Source organism: Marmota flaviventris, chromosome 17 (assembly GCF_047511675.1).
Source record: "Marmota flaviventris isolate mMarFla1 chromosome 17, mMarFla1.hap1, whole genome shotgun sequence".
NCBI classification, from domain to species: domain Eukaryota; kingdom Metazoa; phylum Chordata; class Mammalia; order Rodentia; family Sciuridae; genus Marmota; species Marmota flaviventris.
In genome coordinates, this window is record NC_092514.1 from 11,853,391 (window position 1) to 11,859,593 (window position 6,203).

Here is a 6,203-nt window from a genome sequence, read left to right on the forward strand (position 1 = left end):
GGACTCCCTTCCTCCCCCAACTTCTTGTCCTAGGGTGCCCTGGACCACTAGACAGCTCCAGAAAAAAATCCTCAGCATCCTGTATCTATCTCCCCTGGGCTCTCCCTAGCAAGAGCTCTCCTTTATCCACCCACTGAATCCTCAACTTATTTCCTTTAAAAGAAAAAAGACCATTCTCTCTAAAAGAATCTTATTTCCTGTTTAAAGTAACATTCTGTCCCTACTTGTGGTGGGAGTGGAGAGTTTTCCTCCATATCTATTCCTTTCTCCTGTAGCCATAGAACGCTTGGATTTGCCAGTGCCCGTCTGTGTACAAAAAGACTACATTTCCCAGCCTCCCTTGCAGCCACAATGACTGAGAGCTGACCAATGGGATATTGCCAGCATGGTTTGTGCTACTTCTGGGGTGCACCCTACCAGGGAAGGGATGCGCTGCCTCTGTATCTCTCCCCATCCTGCCACCTGGAATGTGGGTTTCATTTTGGAACAATCTGGCATCAAATGCCCCTAGGAAGGGCAGAGCAGTCATATAGAAAAACCTAAACTGTGGCACTGCAAAAGTGCCATGGTTGCTACAAACCACCACCCCTCAGACTGTTGGGAGAGAATAATAATCTATCTTGTTTAAACCACCATGAAGGTGGGTTTTGTTTTTATTTTTTAATAAGTAGCCAAGCCTAGATCCTAACCAATAAATTCACTCTATTAAAACCCACCTGTGATGGACTCATACATTGCTGGTGGGACTGCAAATTGGTGCAACCACAATGGAGAGCCCTACGGAGATGCCTCAGAAAACTGGGAATGGGACCACCCTTTGACCCAGTTATCCTGCTCCTCGGTATATACCCAAAGGACTTAAAAATCAGCATACTTCAGTGACACAGCCACATCCATGTTTATAGCAACTCAGTTCACAATAGCTAAGCTATGAAACCAACATAGGTGCCCTTCAACAGATGAATGGATAAAGAAAATGTGATAAATACATACACACACACACACACACACACACACAGAGTGGAATATTACTTGGCCATCAAGAAGAATGAAATTAAGGCATTTGCCGATAAATGGGTGGAACTGGAGACTATCGTGCTAAGTGAAATAAGCCCCTCCCAGAAAAAAAAAAAAAAAGGCCAAATATTCTCTCTGATACATGGATGCCAACCCACCAGAAGTAGGGGAGGGAAGATTAGAAGTACATTGGATTAGACAAAGGGTGGGGGGTGAAGGGAAAGGAGGGGGGATGGGAATAGGAAAGACAGTTCAATGAATGGGACATAACTTTCCTGTGTTCATATATGAATACGAGACCAGTTCAACTCCACATCAGGTACAACTACGAGAATGGGAAGTTTCACTCTGTGTATATATAACATGTCAAAATATATTATACTTTCATGTAAACTAAAAATAACAAATTTAAAACACGCTTAGGACACCTAGTGCCGGCAGGTTGCCAGCTTCTCCCAGAAGCAGAATCTGAGACAAGAATCGGGAGCAGGTACTTCATTAAGGAAGTTCTCCGTGAGGCAGGGTCTCTCTGAGTTGCTGAGGCTGACCTCAAACTTGCAATCCTCCTGCCTCAGCTTCCTGAGCAGCTGGGATTACAGGCCTGTGCCACAATACAATAATTTTTAACTGTCACAGATTTGAAGCCCAATTGCTTTTTTTGTTTTCTTTCTTTCTGTGCTAGACATGGAACCCAGGGCCTCACGCATGCAGGCGAGCCCTTAACACCTCCAGGCCCTGACCGCTTCTTAGCCCCTACACGCCCCACCATAATCATCAGCCATGTTGGCTCACCAGGATCTCCCACCACACTGCCAGACACACAGGTCCCCTCTCATTACCTGATGGAAACGCAATTCTTCCCAGCTGGCCTGCTTCCCAACTACACAAGCAGCCTTGGCCCCAGAGAAAGCCCTGGGCAAGGTCCCCATGACTGGGAATTCACACCCTTAAGGGGCAAAGCAGGTACCATAGCACCTGCCCAGGGAGGTACCCCCCCCACCTTGGTGGGGACTGAAAGATGCCCCTAGGCTCCGTGACCAAGCAAGCTCCTACAGAGTGTCTGGTCACGTGGCCAGACCCTGCCCTTGCTCCCATGAACTCCAGGATGAACTACGGCTCCAGAGCAGCCCGTGAAATCCGTTAGTCCCAATCAGATGTCTCCAGACACCGAGACCGAGGGTCAAGCAAGTGGCAAGCCTGGCTTGGCCACAGATGTGTGTCTTGGGGGAGATCTCTGCCTGGTGCATAGTAGTTGCTCAGGTAACTCCTACCATCTACCAAGTCCCGCTGAGAACAATCCAGACACGATTCTGGGGGACGGTTCTAGTTTAATGACAACAGTGGGAAGGAGAGCGAATCTGAGGAGGTAGGAGGAGCAGGGCTCAGTGGTACACACTTGTAATCCCAGCAACTCAGGAGGCTGAGGCAGGAGGATCACAAGTTCCAAGGCCAGCCTCAACAACTTAGTGAGAGCCTGTCTCAAGATAAAAGAAAAAGGGCTGGGGATGTAGTTCAGCGGTGGGTTCAATTCCTAGTGGGTGGGCAGAGGCACAGGAAGACCTGGACTAGAGGGACGGGGATATGAATTGGGCAGACCAAATCATGGCTGCCCTCGGCGGGACTTAGAAGTTTCCAGGTTTTCATTGAAGCCACCCAAACTCCTGTAGGACCAGGATCAGGAGCACAGTTAGTAGACAGGAAGCCGGGTCTCAAGGAGGTGCTGGGGACATCTTCAATGTCACACAAGTTACAGCGAGAAAGTACAATTCAGGGATGTCTGAGCTGGGGGTGACAAATCTTCATGTAAGGGGACACAGAGCAGGCCACTGAAGGCCAAAATATGTGTCCCCTGGCAGAGATGGAGACATTGCAGCAGAATACCTTGTCATTCTTTTTTCTTTTTTTTTCCCATATAAATCAGATCATGTCTGTCCCCTGCTTAAAAGCCACCGGCAACTTCCCACGTAACCTGCCCTCCAACCCGGCATCCTCTCCAATGCTACCAAGGTCCCTCCCACCTTGGGAACTTTTAAATTCAAATATAAATCATTTAATTAAGCAATCGAATTGAATCACCTAATTGTAACTAAGCTTAATTTGTTTGAATTGTTTAATTAATTAATTTTAATTTAATTTGATGTTTCTCCCTAGGGAGCCATCATGAGAAAAAGTTCACAAGTTTAAAAGAAAAAAAAAATGGTAGGGAAGGCTGCTTTAAGCATCTGTGAGTTTGCTTCGACCCGTGTCTGATGTCCTCACGCAGCATGCAGAGGGTAGGCCCAGGTCTGTCATCGTCCCTCTCTGTAGCTCCAGGTCTACAATACTGCCTGGTGCATAGCAGATGCTCAGGTAACTCCTACCATCTGCCAAGCCCTGCTGAGAACAATCCAGACCCGATTCTGCTGTAGAGAAGTCATTCTGGGCCTCTTCTCTGCTAGGTGCCATGAGCCGTCAGCAGCCACGGAAGGTTTAGAAGCTAGGCAAACGGAAGAACTTTCTTGATGCACAGAGCAACTCTCGCATCCCCAACCAGAGATTGCTGCTCCCAGGAGCTGCTGCTACCTCCCCAAGCCTCACCCAACACAAGTCCCCCACAAGTCTGGGAAACAGAGCCACCCACGGTTTTCTGTGATACCACAGGGGGGTGGCTGCCACTAAAGATGGCTTGGCAGGTGTCCCACTCAGGGTGGGGCAGAGCTCTGACCAGGGGCAGGATATCTGGGTTTCCAGGCTCTGCCTGACTCTGCCCACCTTCTGGATGGCCTCCAAACAGGGCCAGAGTCTCACGGAGACTTCATAACCTCCAGCGAACCGGGATGCCCCGGGCACAAAGATTAGCACTCTCAGATAAACACAGTACAGCTGGTGTATATATAGGCCCTCCCACCTGTTTTCCAAAAGGATTTGCAACCGCTTTCACAAGAGGCAGGGAAATGAGCATTTAGAGTGCGCCAGAGTGTACACACGGGGGCCCTCCCATCACAGGCCTCCTCAGAAAGAGAATAGGACAAGAAGAGGGATCTCAGATCCCTCCGGGAAGCTTGTCTGTCTGTGTAGGAGTGAGCTCCCCATTGGGGGAGGTATGTAAGCCCAAGCTGGCAGGTCTTGGCAGGGGTGTGGCTGGAGAGGGATGCAGGCATCCGATGGAGGCTTGGGCAGATGCTTTTAGATCCTTGCTGGGAATCAGGAGCCTCTTAGGCCCAGCCACAGCTTCCTATGAAGGATCCAAGAAAACAGACTGAGATAAAGCCTTTATAGGGAGCCACGTGCTGGCCCCGTCCCTGGGACAGAGTTACCCAAATGGGTTTATTTATTTATGTGTTGGTGCTGCAGATTGAACCCAGAGGCCTCCTCTACCACTGAACTACATCCCAGTCCTTCCTATTTTTTTTTTTTTTTTTTGAGACAGGGTCTTTCTTGCTGGCCTGGAAATTGCAATACTCCAGGTGCAACCTCTTGAGAGACGACAGGCATAAGCCACCATATAAGGCTCCAGACAGGTTTAAAGAACTGAAGGGAAGAGGGATTTCCACTGGTTTCTGGTACTGTGGTGTTGAGTTCTGTGGCTGCCAGGTGAGTAGCAGAGGCCTTTCCTGAACCATACCCCCAGGAGGAGAGGTGGGCTGCAAGAGGGGCAGGAGACCCACAGTGTGGTGCCGGCTGTCTGCACCTTCCCTTCTGAAGTGCAGAGTCGTGGATTGGTGCAAGGAAGGGGCCTGACTCACTCCTGAAGGGTCCACCCAGAATCAACGGAACCACATTTTTGCTTCAGCCCCAACCTAGCATGGATCTAGTAGGATCTGGCTCTAGGAGTCCACAGTCTGCTTCCTGGGCTCTACCTTAGGTTTGGGGGCCAACTTCCTGATGCCTGCCATGTTTCCTCTATCATCCTACCGATCCCTACCCCGCCATACACACACAGAGCGGAAAAAGACAGAATCCCCCCTCCCCAGTGTAGTCCCAGAGGCAAAGAATGAATAAGAATGCAAATACATAAGAAGAAAACAGGGCGGGCTCTGGACAGTCCTCTGGACAGTCATCCAAGGGCTCTCTGAGGAGCTGGCATCTGGGAGACCATCTCTGAAGAAAGCATCTGGAAGGAGAGGACAGCTAACTCAAAGGCCCTGGGGCACGTCCAGGCTTGGTGTATTTGAGCCCATGCGGATGACAGTCAGGCAGTACGAGGCACAGCACTGGCCGGCTGTGGGGCATGACGGCCATCTAGAGGCTTCGACTGGAGAAAGTGGGAGCCACAGCAGCATTCGGAGGGGAGGAGAGACTGAGCTGATGTCTCACAAAGAGGCTGCTTGCCTTCCCCTCCAGAAGGGAATTCACCAACTCTTCCCTCCAAAGCAGCTTCTGCTCCTGCCTGTCTACTGCAATTTTAATGCTGCCTGATGAGGAGGCTCTCATAGCTGTAACTGAAACAGAAAGCCGCATGCCTGTGCCATCTGTCTGTCAATCCAGAGAGACACATTAATCCCAGGTCTGGGAGCCGTGTCTGCCCTCACCCTGCTGCCTGATGGAAAATGGAGACACCTGGCCTCACCCAACGGTCCCCAGCAGTTCCTATCCCCAGGGCTCTCACCACTTCAGGAAGAGATCATGGGTTGTGCTTTGTAAACGCCAACATGATCTGCACGTCTGATGCCTGGACACCATAAATGTGAACAGAACCTGGAAAAGACTGGTGTTGGCAGGAATGTGTTCAAGAATCTGCAAACTTCAAAGTGCTGTCTAATTTAGTCAGGGCTTAGCAAACTGTAACCTACTTGGTAAACTAAACAGTGCTTTGTAACCCCATGGGGGCGGGGGGGGGGGGCGGGTTGCAAACTGTAAATTACTTTGCAAACCCAGTTTGGTAAGCTGATAAGAGCTTCGGGGTGCACGGGGCTTGCACCATGCATGATAACCTGTGTGAGCCAGGTTTCCTGTTCTGTCACCCTGCATCAGCCTCTGAGCCACGTCCACTCGTGGAGCACAGGGGGACAGATCAGTGGGCTAACCCACTAACTCCTGCAGAAGCCAAGACTGAGCTGAGCACAGCAGGCCCAGCCACACCAAGTCCCCAAGTCCCCGCCCTTTCTAGGAGGACCTGGGGGGGCGCTGGGAGCCCCGGGCGGAGCTCCACAGGCACGCAGTCAAAGTCCGGGCTCTGCCGCCTCCTGGCGGCTGCAGGAGAGTTG